Below are 25,348 nucleotides of genomic sequence, written 5' to 3' on the forward strand. Positions count from 1 at the left end.
ATATATATATATATATATATATATATATATATAACACATGTATATAATATTTGTGCTATCAGTTAATGGGGTCATCAGGAGACAGTGTTTATCGTTTCGGGGCCTTCCCCTCGACGGCATCATTGAACACTGCAAACTAAATCAACTGGTTCTTAGGTTTCTCTAAATATTCATCTAGTCATTGGTCATTGCCTCTTTGTTTAACCAAATCCCGTGTCTTGCCTTCTCCATTGTAGACTTGATAGGCCTCACGCACTTTCCAATGAATCCTTGGCAGCCAACTTCGATTGTAAAATATTCTGCTTTCCTGCCTGCATTTTTATATTCCTTGAGCAATTTTTTCATAACGGTCGACCTTTCGAGATCGAGCAGCATTCATGTTATCTTCATGAGGAACTTTTAAGTCGACTAGATTTACTAATTATGACACTATATCATAATAAGCGGGGTTTTTTTTCGTAACTGGAATTGGGTAGATTCATTGACATCCTGGTAAATCTGCAGCCACCTCCCAATAGCCGAACCATTCTTCACGGGAATTTTCTACTTCAACAAGATCTACCGTCATGAACGCACGAAGATAATGAAATCCCTGGTTAGTGCCTTCAGTGGCTTTTGCCATTGTTGATGAGAGCAATTGTTCACGAAAGCATTGTTGATGAGAGCATTGAAAAACTTCAGGACCAGGTTGTGTCTCCATTTATATCTAATCGATGCCAGTGAACAGCGCGAAAGAATATGTTCCAGTGATCCGACTTTTCCGCCTGTGTATTTATGCATTCAATCTTGGTTTTTAGGCGATGGGAAGGCATCGTCGGATAAACGAATCAGAAACCTTAGTCATGATGTAGTCCACTTCCATATTTCGCTCTTTTCTCTGCACAATATACTTCTCCTGCTTCTCCATTTATCCTTGTTGAGAGCATCAAATCGAATGAAGATCTCTTGTCTCTTTGTTTTGACGCTGTTGCTAATGACAAATCCTATGTTCGCTGCGCATCATACCTGAAAACGATCGGAACCGATCCGTGCCAAATCCAAGTCTCTTCCGATGAATTTGCCTGGCACCCACTACACCTTGATGTGTAAGTGAAGATATCATCACTGTCTATTTCCGTTTTCTACTTCCTGACTGTTTTTATATTTGTTGGATTACGCCTGGTTTCTATATCCTTCGACTCCCTCGGCATCATCGCTGTTTGCACTTTCCCTAATTAAGACGACTGACGCCAGTGGCAACTGCAACGAACCTCTTTTACGATAAAGAACTGAACTGTTCAATATACGAAATAGGCCAAGCAACTTCCTAGTGAACATATTGCGCTTTTGCACAAAGATTTGAACTCATGACCAGGAAAGTGACCAGGAAAGGCGCGGATATAAGCCGAACTGTGAGCACCATATTTTGTCCTTATGTGGTAGCTTTTAACTATCAATTATTGTTAGTACATCCTCGGCTTGTTTCATAATCTGCATCCTGTGACTCCTATCGGAAAATGTTCCAGAATATACACGCTCCAAGTTTTTAACAGGTTCTTCTTTGATTATTGGAATGCTTTCTCCCGCTACTTTAATTTTTTTCTTGTTTTTGTACTCCCTTAATAAATTTCAGACCAGGCAAATGTTTTACTATGAATCGCATCCCTGACTACTTTATCATCTCGTTTAGCCTCAAGAGGGCACTCTTCAAGATTTGCTTGCTTATCAACAGAAGTGTCACATCATCTACGAGGGCCTTCTTAGGTGATTGTATGTTCCGAAAAATCTGCCGCTTTCATAATCATCACGATGTCTAGGATAAACCACATGACACAGATATTGTAACTCCAGCTGCAATGTCAATCTTCAAGCAGTGCCAATCTGTTGTAAATTTACCAACTGTAAGCCTCATCTCGAAACTGTCATAATACATCCTCATTAAATTTTTTACCTTCCCCGGAGTGTGGAAGTCGTCCATGACACTCATTAACAATTAGCTAGATCAGGCCATACCACGTTCAAATTTATCTTGTTCTGCTTGGTATACCGGAATGCTTTCCAAATCGAAAAGCAATGCTCAACGCATCCAGCGATAGCAGAGAACCAGGGTTCCAGCCTTTTGAACAGATTCATGAACGTACCCATTGTTCTATTGGTATACTCTTTACTCTTTTACTTGTTTCAGTCATTTGACTGCGGCCATGCTGGAGCACCGCCTTTAATGGAGCAACTCGACCCCGGGACGTATTCTTTGTAAGCCCAGTACTTATTCTATCGGTCTCTTTTGCCGAACCGTTAAGTGACGGGGACATAAACACACCAGCATCGGTTGTCAAGCAATGCTAGGGGGACAAACAGAAACACACAAACATACATGCACACATATATATGTATATATATATACATATATACGACGGGCTTCTTTCAATTTCCGTCTACCAAATCCACTCACAAGGCTTTGGTCGGCCCGAGGCTATAGTAGAAGACACTCGCCCAAGGTGCCACGCAGTGGGACTGAACCCGGAACCATGTGGTTGGTAAGCAAGCTACTTACCACACAGCCACTCCTGCGCCTTTATTGCTTGTATATTACTGTTCTTCCAAAGAGAAATCCAATAAAGATCTTGCTGTCCATATTTAATAAGGACATTGGTCTAAACCGTTTTATAATCTCTGCGTTGCGTTCCTTTCGCAAGTAAATGTCTCCTTACATCAATCCTCTACTAAAGTCTCTTTACGCCAAAGCCATTGCAGCAGGACAAAGAGCATCTTTCGTAGACAATTCCAATACTTTTACACATTACATAAGACGCCTTCACCTCCTAGGGCCCTCTTTGCTCTGGCTTTTCCCACATATTCTTTCACTTCTTTCTCCTTGATGTCAATAATTTGAAAATTGACATCAGGTATTAAGAGATGCGTTTGTCCATTTATAGGCGGCAGTGGTTGGCTACGATTTGGACCACTGTAGGTTTCTTTTAGATAAGCATCCAGTTCTCCTTTTGTGCCATGATAAAGTGCTACTCTTTGTTTCAGTGAACGGCTTCTTCGTAACCCTGTTGGGGATCTTCAGAAATTGTTCACGAATCCTTTTGCTTTATTTACTTCGTTCCTATCAGCGGATATTTCGTTGTACATAGCGACATTTTCTTTCTAAACTTTCGTACAGCTGCGTGAGGCCATGTTTTTCGTCTTCTTCTGCACTTTTTATCGCTTTCTTTTCCATTCTCTGGTTATTTCATTTCCTGGTCCTCTTGCTTGGTCCACCCTTTCCTTTTGCCAATGCAGTCCTATTTTGTTTTACTCCAAATAATCCAATTCCTGTATCGTATATTGAGATTGCAAACATTGCCAGTTTTTTCACTGTAGATCCTCTCAATATATATAAATCTTTACCGTGTTCTCACTCTTTATAACTTACTTTTCCAGTAGCAACAGGCCACAGACTTCTGGGTTTCTTGTGATCCCTATCTGATGCATCGGTCTCATAACCTGCAGATTCCTGTCGGGAAGATGTCTTTGCTGTAGCATTTATTGATCCGCTGTGGTTTGCGTCAGGGAGTGATTTGTCAAGTGTGATATATGTACAAATACACGCAGGAATATATGTGTGTTTGAATGTGTGTGTGTGAGTGTTTACGTGTGTGTGTGCGCAAATGTTTGTTTGTGTGTTTCGTGGTATTCTCGGAGGACCATTATGCCGACAGAATCTCTTTTAGTACACGATTTCACAAGAATCGAAGCCAAATACAAGAAACAAAATACACACATATAGGCTTTTATTATGAATTAGGATTATTATCATTATCCAGGTGAAATCAATGAAGAAAAATGGTTTTTGGTAATTAAGCTCTTAGGTTCCGAGACTTTAGACTTTTGTGTGAATTATATTTATGTAAGATCATTTTAGAGTGATGTAGTTTAACTTGAATGTTTTCTGGAATGAGTGGTAAAACAAGACTAGCTTGAATATAAAGTGACAATGGAACGAACAATGAAACCTAGGTGAACTTTATATGCAACTAAAATAATTTGACAGTGAAATTTACTATCAAGAAATCAGATAGTTAGACTATGAAAATGGCAGACCTAGGCATGCTGCCCTTTTGTGTGAGTGTGGTGGGGAACAGTTTTAATTATTTGAATATTTCCTGTGAAGAATGATGGAAGGATCTGTTTTCTAATAAAGGAAAGCTCCGTGTTAAAATATTGAAAAGAAAAAATCTTAAATTATTACTAGTTGAAGCATAGACAATGCTTTCAAACTGTGCTGTTTCGTAACTAGAGTGACTGTGATAAAAGTGCTTAGTCATCAAATTTGTTGCCTGAAAAGAATGACTTTTTCGGGTATATCATTTAAACTTTTACTAGACTGGCCAAGTGCATCAATAGTTATTGTAATAAATTGTGAATTTTTAATGCAGATTTAAAGCAGTTGTTCAGATATGTTCTCTTACTCGCTGATTTTGTGCAAAAATGCCCATGTCAGCAATGCAAACCTCTTCTAAGACTATAAAACATTTATGCCCCAAATAACTATGGCAGACTTGTTTGCTTGTGCTTGATGGGGAATTTTTACAGGTTCCAACCACTGACCTTGTGTTCATAGGAATAAGATTAGTCAGTATATTTATCCTATTGCAGACTTTCCGGTGAATGCTTTCTGCATTGTTTTAGCAACAAGATGGTGCTTGGGATTTAGGAGCTTAGTCAACAGACGTTTGTCCCAGGTGACATAGGATGGCACCATGAGAGATTAAATGTGTCATGATCTCTTTTGTAGATTGGGTATTTCGTAGTTGTCGTAGGTTTTAGAATCAAGTTCTTCGAAAGGTTATGTAAATCTTTGAGAAGAATTCATGTTAACGTCATTCTCAAGTTAACAACAAACTCGTGGATGCACATGTATAATATGTATGTATATACTTATATACAGAGACATATATACAGAGACAGAGAGACAGGTAGGCAGGATGAAAGAGAGGCGCACAGATACATTGATATATCTGGTACGTGCATGTGTGTGTGTGTGTGGAAAACGAAATGAGAATGAGAGAGTTTTTGTCTGGAGCAGACCGTCTCAGAACTAGGAAGAACAAAGTGGTTATACTCCTGCTTGAAAATTTACAAAGCATCCGTTACTAAACAGACATGTGCAAGGAAGAGAATTCAATCGGACCAATATTTTGTTCTGTAAAGACTGGTGGTTAACAACAAATAGGTAATGAGATGCAGAGAGACATGTGAGTTATGAGAGCATGAAACGAACGGGTGTGAAACAGATTACTTGCCGAAGAACATCAGTCACTGTAGTAGACATAAAACGCAAAGGGATAGAGACAGACAGACAGAGAAAATTATCCACCAGTACCAGAAATCAAATCAATGGATAACTACGACATTACCAGAATTACTTACAATGTAGTTTTGTACCGAATTAGAATTAGAAATACGAGATTGAAAAAGAAGTTTTCCTTTTCTTCTATTTGAACGTCTGTTCTTTTGTTTATGTCTTGCTGCGTATAAACTTGGAAATGAATTCTGTCGAAATTCTAGAAAGAAATATTAAAACATTAAACGAAAAAAAAAAACATATTCATTGAAGTTTGTCAAAGGAAAACATAGAGAACCACTTACCTTTTGTATTATTTTGTTATTTCGCAGTGGAAGGAGAAAATATACTTCCGGCGTTAGATATAAACATTCGTTTTACGTGACAGTTCAAAGTCAGAAAGAACACGAGACTTTTTTTTCCTATCTGTGATGAGGATTGACGTTTATACTCGATGCTTACCACGTACAAGCTAACAGAGAAGAAACGAAAAATTTATACACACATACACACACATATGTATATATATGCATACATATATACATACACATACACACACACCCACACACACATATATATATATAATCAAAATAAGCAACAAGTATATCCAAGGTAGAGTAGTACAATTGTTTCATGCTACTTCATTTTATTAAGCACTGTAAGTACTTATTAAATACTGTAAGTACACTGTTTAATAAAATGAAGTAGCATGAAATGATTGTACTACTCTACCTTGGATATACTTGTTGCTTATTTTGATTATAATCACCCCATTTGATTTATATGGATAGTACCATACCAAATTCTGGTGCCTTTCACTTAAGTACCATATTCATCTGAATCTAAATTTTGCTGAACTTATATATATATATATATATATATGTGTGTGTGTGTGTGTGTGTGGTGTGTGTGTGTGTGTGTGTGTGCGTGTGCTCACATACATACATAACTAGGTATACATACTCGCTCGTACATATCACATGTAGTACACAGATATACCCGTGTGTTCATTCAAGAGAGATATTTTATCACTGAGTGTACTCAATGACTCCGAAGGTATTCTGTGTTATGACACGGTGATCGAAGTACAAGAAATGAACATCAATAATACCTTGAACCAAAATATAGGAAATATGAAGCGTCCATAACCGAGGCATCGAATAGTTTTGGTGAACCCGCTCGACGTCCTCGATTCTTATCTGAAGTCATTTCAGCATGCAAAAGAGAAGTTACCGACATAATGTGTTTGTAGTTGGTAAAGCAAGCACAACCGAGTTGTACCTTGTATGTCATGCAGAAATAGCAGTTGTCTTAAATATATTGAAAAACTTTTACCCTTTTCTACTGTAGCAATTATAATTTGCAACCGCACACAGTAGGGACTTAAATATACTAATAGTATATATAATCTTCTTTTACTTATTTCAGTCATTTAACTGCGGCCATGCTGGAGCACGGCCTTTAGTCGCACAAATCGACCCCAGGACTCATTCTTTGTAAGCCTAGTACCTATTCTATCGGTCTCTTTTGCCGAACCGCTAAGTTACGGGGACGTGAACACACCAACAACGTTTGTCAAGCGATTGTGGGAGTGGGGGCATACACACACGCGCATATATATGCATATATATATATATATATATATATATATATATATATATATATATATATATATATACATATATACGACGGGCTTCTTTCAGTTTCCGTCTACCAAATCCACTCACAAGTTAAAGTATATTACTCTGGTATTTGAGTACTATTTTTCCACCTTGTTTCACATTTATGTGCCTACTCTGGTATATATATATATATATATATATATATAATATATATATATATATATTATATATATATATATTTAATCTTTTACACATTTCAGCCGGAAGCTGAAGCCATACTGGTGCACCGCCTATACACCATCCAGTATAGCTTCTGGTGAAGTAGCAAATGGATGTTGCCGCTCGTTTTTGTGCCTCCTCCCGTGATGTAGGTTCATCTGGTACTGCAGATAAAAAATTGTCTAGACGTTTTTGGAAGACTTTCATGTCCACACCTTTCAGATCCTTGATGTTCTGTGGTAGGGCATTAAAATTTGTAGTCACTTGAATCCCAAGCTGTTGCAATATTGGGTATGCATCCACGATGCAGATGGAACAATATGTATGGGAGTGCATATCTCTAGCGACTCCTCTCCAAGGAGTAGAGTCCCAGTTCCTTTAACCTCTTCCAATAGCCGATGGGTTTTACTGAGTCTATCTTCTTGGTGTACAAGCGCGAGATCGACTCTAATTCTGCACTTAGTTTTACGTTCTGCGGTGACCACAGCTTGCACTATCAGTCTAGACGACTGAGGACAAATGTTCTCTACAGCTGTAGCTTTGTGTCTCTGTTCTTGGTCCTGAAGGATCTCAGGATCCAACCTGCCTCCCTTCTGCATAGTGTTACCATCTGAGCAATTTGCACATGGAAAGTTGCATCGTTGCCCATGTGAATTCCTAGGTGGCACACCGACTCTAAATCTGGTATTACATTGCCCGCTGCTCCCGTGTATTTCAGTTGTAGTTTGTTTGTGGGCTGATAGTAGAGTGCTTGAAATTTTGCGGCATTGACCAGCATATTATTCTCATCTGCCCATTTTATATTGCGTTCATGTCATTCTGAAATATTAGGATGTCAGTAGGATCCTTCACAGCCTGCGATATATATACACATATACATACATATATATCAGATAGATAGATAGATAGATAGATAGATAGATAGATAGATAGATAGATAGATAGATAGATAGATAGATAGATAGATAGATAGATAGATAGATAGATAGATAGATAGATAGATATAGATAGATAGATAGATAGATAGATAGATAGATAGATAGATAGATAGATAGATAGATAGATAGATAGATAGATAGATAGATGGACAGACAGACAGACAGATAGATGGAGAGATAAAGTAACAGCATGAGAGAGAGACAGAGACAGAGGGAGAGATATATAACGATTTGCGCTTTTCCAGGTTTCCGTTGGAACCATATATCAACTTTTTTAATAACTTCCTTTCAACTTCTGTTCTGTTTTATTAGACCGTTGCTGGGCGAAATGGTGAAAAGCTATTCCGTCCGGAGGCCTAAAATGTCTTTCCACCAGAATATTGTTATTCCTATATACACTAAAGTGTGTAAAAAATGAGAAACATTCATATCTGATATATCTATATTGAATATTCTTTTTCTGGAATATGTTATATTTCGTTACTTTTTACGAACACCAAAGGACAAATGCATAAATCTTTCAAATATATGAAATATTTTGTCGAAAATATCCGTATGTATATGTGTGTGAGTGTGTGTGTATTTGTATATATATATATATATATATATATATATATATATATATATATATATATATATGTATGTGTGTATATGTATGCACAAAGAAGCACATACATGCACCCACAAACACATGCATATGTATATATATATATATATATATATATATATGCAGAGAGGATGCTGCAACAACTATATTGCTTTAAGTGTCAAATATATTTGGAATTTATTCCTGAAGACATCATGTAGAAAACGGTCCATAATACATGATTGTTCCACTTGGGGCCTCAGGGCAGATTATATTGAGCTATAAAATACGAAAGTTTCATTCTTGTAGACAGGCCTGTATATATATATATATATACATAAAAATATGTTTAATTTTTCTTATTCTTATTCACTTTCCACTGTTATATGTACGTGGGTGTGTGGTTGTGTATGTATGTATAATATATATATATATATATATATATATATATATATATATATAATATATATACATACATATGTATTTATAGATATTTATATTTATACATATATGTACATAAACATATACATGCATATATATTCATATATATGCTCATATAGTTATATACATACATATATATATATATATATATATATGCATTTATATATATATATATATATATATATATATATAATATATATATATATATACATCTTTGTAAGCCTAAAGATTTAACGAACTTTCTTCTTTTTCTTCTGTCAACCTTCGTTCCCCTGTCAATATTCCTCAGATAAAGTTCAAATCATTCTGGCGACGTTTGGTACATGGAACGAGATAAATGCAAATTTACCTCAAAAATAACAAACTGGAACAGTTGTAAATGTTATTTTTAACTATAATAAATATATGACCATTCAATACCAATGATCAACTTCTAATTGTCGATGATTGCTCTATTTCTCCTCAGATAAGTGTGTGTGTGTATACATACTCACACACACACATGTATGTATATAAATAACCCCAACCCTACTCCTGGAAGTGTCTCCGTAAAGAATAATTCTTTACTCGTGTGGTCCATGTTGTCCGATTCCTGATTTGAATGACTTCACCAGGTGCTTCTATTAGGTTAGACATGGCTTAATACTGTAATGTAAGCTAAATTGTAATCTAATGGAGGCCTCAAGGGACATTTTCAGAACAACAAAGATTCGAACATAACTGCAGCTCTTAGTGGTCCAAATCGGATGTGCAATCTATGTGGGTGACTTGTTAAAACATTGGTGTAAAAAGCTACATTATATGCCATGATGGTTCTAAGGTGTCGGTACAGGAGGTGGTCAATCTCTGCATAAGGAGCAGACAACCACCACATATATAGATACATACATAGATATATGTATATATATATATATATATATATATTATATATATATATATATATATATATATATATATATATATATATATATTATATATATATATATATATATATATAATATATATATATATGTGTGTGTGTGTGTGTATATATATATATATATTATATATATATATATATATATATATATATATATAATATATATATATATATATATATATATATATACATGTTTTCATATATATATAAATACATATATCTATAAATATATGCATAAATATATACAAATATACACCCACATACATATATATATATAAGTACATTTTATATTTCCGTCTACAGAGAAAAGGTTAAATGTTCTACTTTGATTTAAAATAAAATTTTCAGAACGGATGTGTTTTAGTCAAGAGTTGATATAATTTATTTTGCACTTTTAAGTATTATATCGATTGTTGTTGGTTGTTGGGTTGGGAATCTTTTCTTTTTTAATATATCGCTAGGCCACATTCAGTTTACTACCATTTAACAATGCTGTATTTCATAAATCAAAAGAAACATTATACTGCTATACCTATTATCTTTTCAAATAAAATTATTCTGATGAAAATTTCATAAGAGGTGGAGTTCTACTTGTACATTCGCCAATATATTTTTTATTTAATATCTTATTTTTCAAACGTTTATTCCAATTTTTGCTTTAAGAACAATCAAATTGTTTTGAAACTAATAATTACAGGTACACATAAAAGAAATATTATAGGTGTTTCTCAAATCCCTAATCAAGTGAAAGAATTGAAATTCAGTTACGAAAGATATATCAGCCTCGTGATTTCCTCCCTGAATCTCATTTGGAATGACATGCTTAACACTTCAGTAGGTTATGTCTCCACCTTTCCTTTTAGTTATGGCAAAAGCCCATGGTCACCTTTTATGGAACAGATATAGAATTTGTAAGATATTGTAAAGCTTAAAGGAGTTTCATCTGCTAATTCTGTGATTGGAGGGTAAACGTTTATGGATATCTGCGTATTAATTCTAGCGGCAAGAATCACGTTCGCTGTTTTTTCTTGTTTGTTGAATAGCATCCATGTCATAAGGTTATATATATTTATAGGGGAAGAATTCACAGAAAAGAAACAAAAGACGAAGACAGGTGGTGTAGACAACAAACAGATGTATTAGTATAAAGCTCGGGAAGTGTAAAAGTCTTTAACGTTTCGAGCCTACGCTTTCCCACGGAAAGGATCAGGGGAAGAAACAAGAAGAGAAAGTAAAGAATGTGTAGTGGCTAGCGATCTATCATGGCGAGGGATTATATATATATATATATATATAGTAGAACAAGTAGAAAAATATGTTTTTTTTTTCAACACGCAAATACTGAACAGTATATACAAAGGATAAAATCCTTTTTAAGACCAGAAAAATTTACCTCTTTGAATAAATTTGAAGTATATTGTAAACCGAGTTTATTATTGCGTGAATAAATGATTAACTAGAAACTAAATTTTAAAACTTACTTTAATATGCAAATGTGTGTCATTAAAAATGAATGATATATCACAGCTACATTCAATCACCAGATATAAAACTGCGACATGGGTATATATATATTTTTGGGGCATGATCATTTCTTATTAATATGAATATTCTTTTGTTCTGTCACACAATGTCTTGTAATAATCTCGTTACATTCATGGCAACAATATAGTATTGATTGTGTTAGTATTTTCGTTAATTTACCCCTAGTAATACCAAATCCAGGAGTCGTACGCTTCAAGTTTTTTCACCTATCGAAATACTTTAAAAAACATTTCATTTAATTTTTCCACAATTTAATTGTTTTCATGCTTTACTCTAAATGTCACAAAGTCTGAAACCGGTACTAAAATGTTCCACATAATAAAATTATTTAAGTGTTTTCTACTTTCTTATAGTCTTATATATATATATATCACATCATATAACAACATATATACTGTAATATTTATTATATAGATATGCATATACTTTTTTCAGAAAACCATCTTGTGAACATCATCAAAGAAATCAAAGAACGAAAAGGACCATAAAAATAAATGGTAAGATATTTCTTAGCTTGCAATTATTTATACTTGGTGAAATACATCTACGCTGCTGCTTCAGTTATTCTTGCTTATGTCAGGTCTGTATATTAATAACCGGCATCAACTGAGAAGCGTTTAAGGGACGAAGACAATAAGGATTTAGAAACTAAAAATAACTCAAAATACACAACAGTTTATGCGAGCATCATGCGCTGAGTAACCAATGGTTTCATGGGAATAGGAAATGACGATAAAATGATGATTTCTGTACTGTGAAAATACCTTATTATATAAAGGAACTATGCTCTACAAAAAGAGCACAAGTCTAGTTACATGGAGTAGACGAAGTAGGGGCAGCTGAAGAAGGGGAATATTCCTTGCGTTGTATGTCTTGTAATATGTTTTTTCGTTGTTTGGAAAAAGTCCCTTTCCATGGTTTTGTATTTATGTTTTCGTTTCTCATTGTGTTCGACGTTTTTTTTTTTTGGTGTCCTGTACCTATATATGCATGTATATATACATACAGATGTAGGTATGTACATATATGTATCTATATATGCATATGTTTTATTTATTATTTTATTACATGATCGAACGCCACGCATTCATTTCCAAGTTTATATATATATAACTAGTGTGTGTGTAGCCATACACGATGTATACACACACATCTATTTATATATATGTGTGTGTGTGTTCGTTCATAGGTAAGCAATTATGTCATTGATTAAATACTCAGACAAAACATATCAAAGAGATCAGAAATAAATCCAAAGGCATTTTTATAGCTAGACACAGATTAAACTAAAATTTGTAGCAGATGTTATAAATCTAGATTAATATCGAAACATCTCAGGTGAAGGCCTCATTGGAGGCAATGAGGGGGGCTTTGCTTGAGTGGTAGGCCTATTAGAGGCAGCCACTAAAATATCCCCAAAGCGTACGTTAGTCGCAACTGATAATGATTGTCTCCACGTGAGCTCTGAGAAATAAGCAAATAAATCATACCGAGAAAACGGTCAGAAAACCTTTAATTGGAAGTGGAACCACAAAAATGTTTAGAAGAGGATATTGTGGAATGAATGTATTGCACTAGTTAAAACATACTAACATTTTAGAGAGAGGGCGACACCATACGAAGCGTATGGTTACGTCCAGGTATATACTGATGCTTTCATTTTGAGGTATTTTAGGAAATTCCTTGAGGAATGTGGTTTTTTTTTTGTCAACTGCGTCTGTCTCCAATCCTTGTACTTAACAGAACCGCAACCGCGGTTTCACTGTTGATCAAGATTTTGTCCTCTAGTATTTGGAGCGCTGTCAAATCTTTATGGTCTTCTAACAATCAAACAGTGCGATGTCTGAGACAGACCATTGATCATTTGCAGCCAAAATAAATCCTTCCGTTTCTGTTATATATCGAGAGCCTATCAATCATTGTTTGCTATCTCACGCTGACTTTTTACTTCCTCTCTGTCGAATCTAGCGTTATATATGGACACGATAAAGCTTCGGTTTCGATTCTTTCATTAGTATTTTTGGATTTCCGCTTTGATTTCATCTTTCGTTTGTCCTGTTTGTATTTATAAATATTCTGTTATTCTTTTTTCTAAAGAATGGTCTTCTTTCTTATCATTTCGCTGCAACTGTTTAATAAATTGTTTCCTTATATTCCTGGAGTCCTTCACTTTATCATTCGTCAATGAACGGCGGTTTTGCTGTGGTGCTGCCTTCAAACATTTAGTAGAACATATCAATTCTGTATTTATTTAAGCCTATTTGGAAATTCTACTGACCTGCATTTATTGAACTGGGGAGTTACCAATTTATGTATGTCCATATGCATAAACATAGACAGACACATGCACCACATATGCCACACATACATATATGAATAGGCATATTTATAAACACACACACACATACATACTTATATACATATATATATATATATATATATATATATATATATATATATATATAATATATATATATATAAACCTGTGAGCAGATTTGTTTACATATGTACATGTGCATACGTACATAGGTTTATATATATATATATATATATATATATGTGTGTGTGTGTGTGTGTGTGTGTGACTTAGCACGCGAGTTTATTTATATGCTTTCAGTCATACTGTAATATCTCTTATCCTTCACCCGCCCTGAGAAAGATCGGTGAAAGTGTGAAGGTAGAACACTTATAAACGTCAGCATTGCTTGGAACTGCAAGAATTCTTCGCGCCAAAATTCCTAAGGAGATATAGCTGTTCAATAGCGATTCCAGAATACTGCATATTGCGTGGATTTAAGAGTTTTTCTGGTTTTCTCGTCCATCAATTGTGATATCTTAGAGAGTCCAATTAATTACGTTAAAGCTTCATTGAACAACTGGTATCGCTAAACCATTTGATGCTTTAAATCGGTTTTGTGAGTTAGACTCCGTTTTAAGGAAAGTTCTTACTCTGTTCTTACCGTTTTTATCTTTATCTTTTCTTTCATTTTGGAACGTCAGGTCAATCCAAGGGAAAGGCACACTATTGAAGTCGTTGCTGTTAGCTATCCATGCAGTGCTTAGTTTTTCGCCTCCCATCATAAGTTTTCAATTATCATTTTCTTGAATTTTGCAGGCATTTGAACCTCTTTTATAGCTCTTCTTTTCAAGAGATAATATATTCTTGTTTTTCAGATATGTATATGCCTATGTTGCTATGAGAGATGTAAGCAATTTTTATGAAGTGGATAGACAAATGATAAGCATCCAGTTTTGGGGGACATAGATCTCGTCAGATTTCAGAAGGAAAGTTATGCTGTTCGTTAACCATAATTCCAGCTTTTTTTTTTTTTTTTGTTCTTTCTATCTGTTCCGCTGTCATTTTGTGTTATTTTAAACTGCTCCATATTTTCCACAAAAAATTTACGAAGTTCAGTATTCGAGGGAGAATTTTGAACCGCTATCCTTGTTTTTCTTATCTCCCCCCCCAAAAAGTTCTTTGCACCAATCTGAAATATTTTATGTTGCCTGAAGAAATATGTACGTTTTTCAAATCTTCATCTTTGTTCTTTTAATGAAATTTCTGACTCGCGTGTCTCCCTAGCTCTAAGTATTTCACCATTATTTTGAAATTCCGTATATCTGTTTCGTTTTTAAATGCTTTTGGGAATTAATATTAACAGTGCATGCTAATTCATCCAAGATCGAGAGTTCTCCTCTGAGGGCATCTGTTTCTTTTCGGATCTTAGACTTCCACGCTAATACCTTCGGCTTGATTCCTAATACACTCTACGCTGCAAAGGCTGTCGCATAGATCGCCTGTGTATATTTCTTACGTCATTATTGATTTCATTTAGAAGTAACTAAAGTGAACCGTCATATATTTTGATAAGATTCTTTTTTATTTTTATGCGAATTTTAGATTTTCGGAAGATTTTCCCTGTTTTTTATTTGGTTTTACGTAGCTCGCTAATATTTTCACTTTTGTAGTGTTTATTTCCAAATCGATTTTCTTCCTATAGATTTATATATTTAGGTCTCGAGTTTCTATTGCACTCAATATCGTGTTGTTATCATCAGCTGTGTTTTCTCGTTGATGATTCTCTACGAAGAGGATGACATTTCTGTATTGACTTACTTCTGAACCCACACAGCAAAGTTTGATGAATAAGAAAGAAAACACTATGGATTCTATTAAGTTTCTTAGCTTGCTAGAAATTGTAACCGATCGTTCCATGGAACGAAGACATTCGGCTTTAAAACAAAAATAAGCTTCACTGAAGAATGTGGTATTAAATAGTCTAAACCGGTAAAATATAAAACGACATTGTCATGAATTGAAAGCCTTTTATCGTAATTCGCTCCAATGATGCTGTCGAGTTTCAATTCAAACATTAATAATTTATGTTGTTCAAACTAAACATCAAATATATCTTAGCTTTTACTTTCTCTTTGTCATTCATTGTATTTCTCTCTCATTCTAAATACGCGTGCGCGCATGTGTATATCTGTGTGTGTGTGTATTGTATTTCTTTCTCTGACTTCTGATTCGTACTCAATATATCTCTTTCTATTGAAATCTATCTTTCATTAACTCGTATCTTTAATAAATCTTGCTATCATGCCACGTAGGTTCTTTTATCTTGACTTTGATTTTGTAAAAAGATATTATGGTAAAATAATACAAGTGAAGCTGGCAAGATTGTAACAGTTTGATTAAGATACGAAAGTTTAGTTAAATAGAGAAAGAGAGAAAGTGTGTGTGTGTGTGTGTGTGTGATAGAGAAAAAGAAAATGTGTGAGAGAGAGAGAGAGAGAGAGCGTCAGTCATTCAGGCATCGATATAGTGACAACAATTACTACATACAATAACTTTTTGCATCAGCTTTTTTACAAGTATGTATATGTAGGAAAGGATAATTAACAGAAAACAAGTTAATTATCTTCGAATTTTTTTGATCGATATAATCTGCTGCTAATTTTCAGTTATCTTGCTTCTGCTCCTCTCCAGAAGCGTTAACTATATGAGCGAAACATCACTCATCGTATGTCACTGATATCTTCAGCTTTCCTGTCTCGCAGGAAATATTGAACTCACTGCGTGACTGTGAGAAGCACATTTACTGTCTTAAATATTCGGTCGTTTGAATTGAGAGAACATACTATGTCATTGGTGTCGTTAATATTCCTCCTGGACCATTTTAAATGAGCTTTTGAAAGGAGTACTTGAGCAGAAATGGAATTCTGGAGAGCCGACATTCTGAGAAGGAGAGGCTAGAGGTTTGTTGCGATGTCTGGAGGGGACAAAGGCAAAATCATGATGAAGGAGGGCGAAAATTCCCAATAAATGAACTCAGCTGGAACAGCGATTATTATAGTTGTGACAGAAAAAGAAGATCGAGAAATTCTCGCATCTGAGAGTATGAGGTTAATTAGAAACCCCGATTTATCGTTAGTCTGTCATTCTGTTAGGAACCCTTTTGTAAATCAAATCATTATATACAGAAATATAACCCCATTAGTTCCAGATGGAAGACCGTATTTGTTTATCAATATCGATGTAAAGTTAGATAAGAAAAGAAGCGATATATGTTTGTTAAGTTGTCATACGCTACGTTTGTATTCGAACAAATTAAGAACAAAGAATTTACGAGAAGAATTTGAAAAAGTAGACGGAAAGGAAAACTAATTTATCGTTCATAGAATTTCAGAAAAATATGCATTAGAGTATTTAAAAGTTAAATTTTTAACATATAACTTCTACAATAAACTGGTAAATAATTTAAATTATAAAATTTCAAAATAATGAACATAGAAAAATCGTATTTTTATAACATGTCACAGAATTTTAATACGTGTCTGACAAATTTTAAAAAGGTGTGAATATAACAATACAGTTGATAATAAATCAAAATTAATATTGCGTTTTCTGTCATCTTTGTCAATAATTAAACACATTTAATGATTATCGGTATTGTTCCTGTTGTCATTATATTATTATTATTATTATTATTATTATTATTATTATTATTATTATTATTATTATTATTATTATTATTATTATTATCATCATTATTATTATTATTATTATTATTAAAGTTATTGAATTTATTAATTTTTTTAATATATATTTCAATTTTAATTTTCGACTATCAATGTCAAATATTTCGTTACACTTCTGTGAACTTCTCACTAAATTCCTGTCGCTTTTGTCATGCTTTCAAGCAGGCGACCAGGTGTCATATAGTGATTTTATTAAATTCTTGTTTATTCATTTGTTGAACTTTTATTCATACAACTTTTATCTTTATTATATATCCAGAAGTTTCCAGAATTACTTACATATGATAATACTTATATACACACACACACATATACATACATGCAAAGAGTTCAGAAGTGGCCTGAAATCTTTGCATGAACACCCTCCCTGTAGATAACTCCATGTCCCCCTACATGGCCTTGCTTGTTGCTTATTAAGCCAAAAAATTAACTTAACTTATATATATATATATGCATATGATGTTTTTCTTACGTCATGTGTAGCTTTTAAGATTCATAATCCATGCTAATCCACATGCTTCTGCACCACAAATAGTCCTATAATCTGTTGCGCACTTGAGGTAACAATACTGGTTATCTATTAGCAGCTGTCATATTCTATTTAATCCAATTAGTGGATGTTTTAAACTACTTAACGTACAACTATAATTAGTGTTATCGCTGTTACTAGCGTTAGGATTGTGAATGGACGTAAGAACTTGTAAGATTTAATTACGTCTTTTTCCATATAAATTGTATTGACATTGGCCCAAACCTCCCGTAATAACAGTGTATTTCAACATAAATGTGGTAGCAAAACGTTTAAACACTATGTTTAGCACGGACATAATCACATAAATGTTTTAAAATATTCTACAATCCATTTTGTTTCCTTATCTTGATGCAAAAATGAATAATTCTACTAAATAGTGTCTATGCAAATATCATTAGATGTGATAAACAATAAATTAGTAATTTATAAGGATAAAAATCTGATGAAGAAAAGACTTCAAAAGATTCGTTGATTAATCTAACTAATGGAGTGTGAAAGATGTGAAATATATATCTAAGATTATTAACCATTAATGAACGTTATCAGGATAAAATTAGTTGAAGAGCAGGATGGGAAAGATGCTTATGTATTTAGATTAATCATTTGCATAAATGTTACCCACCTTTCAGTATTTGATTTCACTCTCAATACAATAAATGGAACACATTAAGGCTTTATGACTTTTTCTGGCAGTATTATAGTGTTTACAGAATCAATTCCTAATTAAAACTGAAATATATCGCCAATGTGATTTAATTGGAAACTTAGCACTGCATCAGGAAGGAAAGCAATACGACAAGAACGTCGCCATAATATATTTCAATTATTGGCTTATTGTGTATCAGATTTCACGTATTTATACCACATGAAAGTACGGTGCAATAGATTTTGTGTGAGAGAAAATCGCTTCAAAGATGTATTGTTTTAAAACACAATATATGTCGCATTGATGCGGACATTGTTTCAGTAGTAACTCGCATGGGCGTCAGACACGTTTCGGAGCACTTAGGCTTTGTCAATTGCATCTACCTACATCTCACCTGCCTGAACGAAATGTTTGCCTTCCAATATATAACAAACAGAGAAGAAAATATTAATGAATATTGCGGAAGGTTTACTATTCTGTAACAAACAAAATGAAGGGAATTGAAACGGCATTAAATTAAAAGCCATCTGTGAATCATGTTTCAATTAAATGCATCGATGCGAAGCAGGATGTTGTGAGTTTATTTGCGACAAAATTTGTTTAAAGACATTTTATATTAAATGTATAATTATCAGAACGAGGCGAATATTATCAGGTTTTCTATGATACAACATCCACTGCATCGTACATTTAACGTCAATGTTGCTTTAATTGCGTACAATGAGTTTATTACAATCCCGGAAGCTTTCCGCAATATCAATGAATGTCTTATTTACTGCTTGATATAATTTGGAGGGAGCAAACGTCGTATAGGTTCATGTCAAGCAAAAATGCATTATTATCAATGTCCAAGACGTTCCGAAATGTGTTTAACAGTTTCGTGAGTCACGATTAGATCGATATTAGCCTCCATGAAATATATATCTTGTGCCATATTTTTTCTTAAAAAAATTTCTCTCGGACAACACTTATCTTTCAATGATGTATAAAAAATTAAGCATTAAAAAAGGATCACCTCATTAATTTAATGTTGTTTCAAATGTGTAGACCCAAAATACTTGTTCAATATTTTTTATATGTCGTATTGAGCGTATGCTTCAAGCATACTATTTATTTCAAATATTATTAAATTCCAACGAAAGTGAACCGAAGACGTAGGAGATTTAATCAAGACGGGTACTATTTGATATCAGGTTTAATTTATGGACATCGGATAATCCAAAAGGCAAATTTCCCTTGTTTCAGATTTGAACCACTCATTCGAATGCGTTTCATTTGTATTAAACATTGTTCATAGCTGTATGAAGCGCAGATCGAAAGAGAAAAATACTTCCTTCAAATATTCGAAGAACATCTACAATATACAATCTCACTCTCATATCTATTTCTAGTTCTCTCATTCCCTGCATATATATATATATATATATAATATATCTTAGCTGCTTTCCTAGAAAGAATCACTGACAATAGTCATTGTTGATGCAATGTGAGTCACTTGTTTGACTCTTGAACGCGGCCAAAGATATGCACATTGAATTACATAATGTACAGCTGTGCTGGTTGTCAGAAGGAACAGGTTCCACAGTAAGAACTCTTTTGACATGCCTTTCCAATCTTCCGACTGCGAGGCACACCTTTCCACATGTTGTACATGTACTGTTGTGAACAAAAGCTACATCACAATTTACCATGGTTTGATTCCTGTCAGTTATCTAATGGCTGACCAAGCCTGCACGGCTCAAGCACCTCCTCCCAAAAACAACACACACAAAACTCAACATTCCCTCATTCTCCAAACGCTGATTCATATATACGGACAGGTACATGCATATATACACGCACATACACAAACACACACACACAATGTGTATGTATATATATATATATATATATATATATATATATAATATATATATATATATATATATATTTGTTGAAATGGAAAGATGAATTTTCTTGTTACAGATTATTCAAAAGTTTAACCGATACCTGGGTAGCAAAAATCACAGCAGAAAAAAACACGGTTGGAGATAAGACCATTTGGTGTTGCAACCGTGCGTTGGTGCGGATAATTGAAGTTTAATATAATTAGTGAATGGAAGAAATGGAGTTGAACGAAGATTGTACTGAATTCCTTTAATTACATTCTACATATGTTTAACCATGGGCTCTTAAGGAGTGTCCTCGTTCGAATTGCTTTGCTGCGCCTGTTTTGTTTTGTTCTGTCAACGTAATTCCTGCTTTTTCCTGAACAGAAAGCTGCAATATGGTATCCTTATTTAATCAGAATTTGGAAAATTGTGGCCTTTGAAACATGTGTAGAATGTAATAAAAGGAATTCTGTACAATCTTCGTTCAACTCCATTTCTTCCATTCACTAATTATATTATATATATATATATATATATATATATATATATATATATATATAACTAATGTAGGATAAAATCTTTTTCGGGAAAATATATATATATATTTATATATATATAAGGATGAAAAGGAACACACGGGTTAACATATATGAAAAAGCAAGTCAAGATAGAAAATGCTAAAATAATTTTATAAAGAACATTTCAGTACCGGTTTCAGTCATTGAGACTTTTTCAACTGTAACAATTAAACAATTAAATTTAGAAAAATTAAAAGAAAAGTTTTTTTTTAAATAGTTGTAGAGTGTTCAAATATAAGTGGCATTTTCCTTGTTTCTGCCTGTCTCTGTCTCTCTTGTTTACTCTTGTGTGTTCGAAGTCGTTGTGAATTCTTGGTAGGGAAGAAGAAGGAGGCGGAGGAGGATGAGGAGGGGGGAGGAAGAAGACGAAGAATTTGGGAGTGCCATGATTGTAGTGTTTTGAATGGTCAGTGGAGGCTAGCAGTTGCTGTTCAATTCATGAAAGTATTTCTATTGAATATTTTGTTTATAGAATTTGCGTAGGTGTTATACTAAAAAGCATTAGTGATAAAGTTAGGAAGGAGAAGGGAGGAGAGGGGGGAGAAGAAGAAGAAGAAGAAGAAGAAGAAGAAGAAGAAGAAGAAGAAGAAGAAGAAGAAGAAGAAGAAGAAGGAGATGATGAAGGAGAAGGGAGAATATGAATGAGTGAAAATAGTGAGGTGTTGAATGATTATAGCTGTGATTGGGGCTGATTTTTAATGGATTCTTAGGAATGTAATATTTGCGTGTATATGTGTGTTATTCAAGGCCGCGGTAGACGCGTTCAGAAGGGGCCTGTATTTTGTAATAAAGATAGTTTCTTTACTAATTCGTTGGCTCCAGGTTGTATCGTCCCTGAATTGGTAGAGGGGAAAAATCCTGAAGCTTGGAGTTTTGTTGTTGGCGCAAATATCTATGTGTTGGCTGAATGCTATTTTTCTGTGCAGGGCCATTCTTTTACGTATACTATTTTTTGTTTGGCCTATGTATTGATCTTGACACCCAGAGCAGGTTAGTGTGTATATCAGGTTCTCCGAAGCACATGTGAAGTTGCTTTTCACTGTGAAACGTTGTCTCTGTTTGAAGGAGAACTCTGATCCCTCAATTAGATAATCGCATATCCCACAATTGGGTCTTACACTTTTTTTTACTGTCGGCTTCTGTGTTGTTGAGCGTATTCGGGCTTGTGTTAGGATACTTTTCATAGATTTGGGCTGTCTCTTGCTTTTTATGATCGTGTGTGTTTGGAGGATTAAGTTCATTATGTGGTCCTTTTTTAGCAAGGGTATGTTTTGGAGGATGGTGTCGAAGGCTTCATTGTTGAGAGGGTTGTGTTTGGAGATGTATGGTAAGGCTTTTGGTTGTAATTTTTTCTTTAATTTGGGATGTCTGAGTTCCTGGATGTTGCGTTGAAGGGCATGTTGAATTCATATGTCAATTAGTGAAGGTGGGTAGTTCCTGGTGATGAGTGTATCTTTTAGTTTATGTATTCAATATATATATCTACGCACATGCAAAATTTTTATATACTATCTGAATTTTATGCATATATATATAGTTCAAAAGACGAGGACAGGTGAGTGACCAAAAAGCAGGTGTATTAGTTTGACGCTCGGACAGAATGGGAAAGTATTTGCCGTTATATATATAACTTCAGCAAAATTTAGATTTAGATGAATGTGGTGCTTAAGTTAAAGGCACCAAAATGTTGTATGGTATTATCCATATAAATCAAATGGGGTGATTATAATCAAAATAAGTATATCCAACAAGTAGTGTAGTACAATTGTTTCATGCTACTTCATTTTATTAAACACTGTAAGTATTACATCAGTTTTAAAATGTCGAGCAATCTTCAGCCACTTATATATATATATATATATATATATATATATTATATATATATATATATAACATATATATATATACATATATATATATACATATATATATACATATATATATATACATATATATATATATATATATATATATATATATATATATAATATATATATATATATAATATATATATATATATAATATATATATATATATATATACTTATATTCTATTACATATTAGAAAATTCATATTAGAGAGCTATTCCATCAGTTACAAAGAACAAAATCCACATGTAAAGAAAGTCTACGGAATATTCCACACATGTTCAATAATCAAACTGTAGTTTATCCAATAATCAGTAAATTCTGTTTCAATACACCTCACCAGCCATAGATTCTTTTATTGGTAATTATGTAAGCCGACCGCTACCTGTCATTCTTGTATTCTCGTAATTTGAAAGGTTTTCACGATTGCTTTTTCTATCCATAATATCTCATGAGCCTTCTCACATTTACTCGTTCGTTAAGCAGAACAGGTAAGCCTTACCTTTAAAGCAAATCATTACAGCGTAAATGAGATATTCTTAGTTTATTCAGAAAATCCTTCTCATTTTTAAAATTTTTCTCTGAACTGAATTGCAAAATATCCAATATATTCAGCTTTCAGTACTCTCTCTCTCTCTCTCTCTGTCTATATATATATATATTTCTCTCTATCTATCTCTTCCTCTCCCACTCTTCTCTTTCTTTCTCTAATTATATCTCTCTTACATAAGTAAGCATGGATATATATATACATACACTAGCCTAAGTACCCGGCGTTGCTCGGAAGTTTAAAGAATGTTAAAGTACATAAATATATATATTCTGATAAAGAAAGATATTTTCAGAAAAATTCTGTCAGATGACGTGAGTATAAACAAAGTAATTAAAACAAATTCTGAAATCAATCACAGTTTAATTTTGTAGAACTTCTAACTAGAGAGTGTTTTCAGTGTGTCCTTTAATTGGTGTACAATGAAAAAGTGATTTCCATAAGCACGGTATCTATAAAATTCACTGCGTGTATGTTTACGTGTGTGTGTACGTGTGTGTGTGTGTTTCCTCTGTGCACAGCCAAACAGCTGGATCAAACTCCACCACGTTTGGCATGAAGGTTTTTCATTACTCGCGGAAGCACAATCTCTGAACGTTGTTGGACTTGTCCTTGCTTCTCCTTGCTTTTCACCTGGGCAATTGCATATGTAAGAATGCTGACATATATACAATTTGTGCCGTTGTGTGTGTGTGTATGCGTGTCGCGTATGCATGTGTATGCCTTTCATCATGCCTATTTGAAAATGCATTCAGTGGATATTACGTATATGCAATTGTCTCTCTTACCTCATTAATATGCAGGTCGATATATAATGTATGATAAAGTTAATCAAGATACATAATTTAGGGAATTAATGGTACAAACTATAAACAAGTATCAGAAACACCCAACAATTGCAATAAAATAATTGATATATCTAATATAATTAATTTCATTAATATGACAACGCCAATTAAGTCTGTTATTTGCATGCCCTGTTCACTTAGGCAGTATAACGTAAATTCATTAAAGTTTTAATAACAAAATATGATTGGAAAAAATATTGCGCATTGGTGGTACTGTAATTATTCTGACACTGGTAATTGTATGATTTACATATTGTCTTCCAGGACAGGACAGGCAGAAACGCGTACATTAAACTATGATGTAAATTTAATTAAATTATTTTTATCGCATCAATTTGATTATATTCATTATATGTAATGGCATTAACTATGTAATTGTAATTTTTATCTGTTCTAGATCTTATTTATTTATAGCCTGCATCTGTTTCTCCAATTAATTCTTAATTATACATCTCGTTAAACATTATATCAATCTTCAGACTAACGTGGTAAGAGAAACACTTGCTAATCCTTGGGTCCGATGTTGTTGCTTGAAAAGTTTCAAATAGATTATATAAAGCGACCGATGTTAAATCTAAGGACACTTTAGTATTCAATTAATATAAAGATCGAATGTAAGTTCGGAAAATAGCAGAGGGAGTAAGGAAAATCTTTTAATATAAGACTGGAAACCACTGTAAGTATTCCTTTCTGATCCAAGACGTGAGAATTAAAAGAAAAAATATTTGTTATTAAGGATATTTAAGTTCATCTTCATAATCCTTTAAAATCCGAAAAAAGACGTTTAACGATAAGCTTCCGTATTTATTAATAACAAATTACTTGGGTGTTA

At 33.6% G+C, this 25,348-nt stretch overlaps 1 protein-coding gene across 4 annotated transcripts in view; it reads left to right on the forward strand.

Annotated features, from left to right (window-relative positions):
- LOC115217464 (metabotropic glutamate receptor 3) overlaps positions 1 to 25,348 on the forward strand; it is a 477,824-nt gene that overhangs the window by 248,849 nt on the left and 203,627 nt on the right. For 3 of the 4 annotated variants that reach the window (XM_036507042.1, XM_036507044.1, XM_029787170.2), the window contains one exon: positions 12,017 to 12,078. The exons of the other annotated variant lie outside the window; for it this stretch is intronic. The gene's annotated coding sequence lies outside the window, so the exon portion shown is untranslated. The remainder of the gene's footprint in view (positions 1 to 12,016; positions 12,079 to 25,348) is intronic. 4 annotated transcript variants of the gene reach the window in all.

The sequence above is a fragment of the Octopus sinensis genome, linkage group LG11, assembly GCF_006345805.1.
Source record: "Octopus sinensis linkage group LG11, ASM634580v1, whole genome shotgun sequence".
NCBI lineage: Eukaryota > Metazoa > Mollusca > Cephalopoda > Octopoda > Octopodidae > Octopus > Octopus sinensis.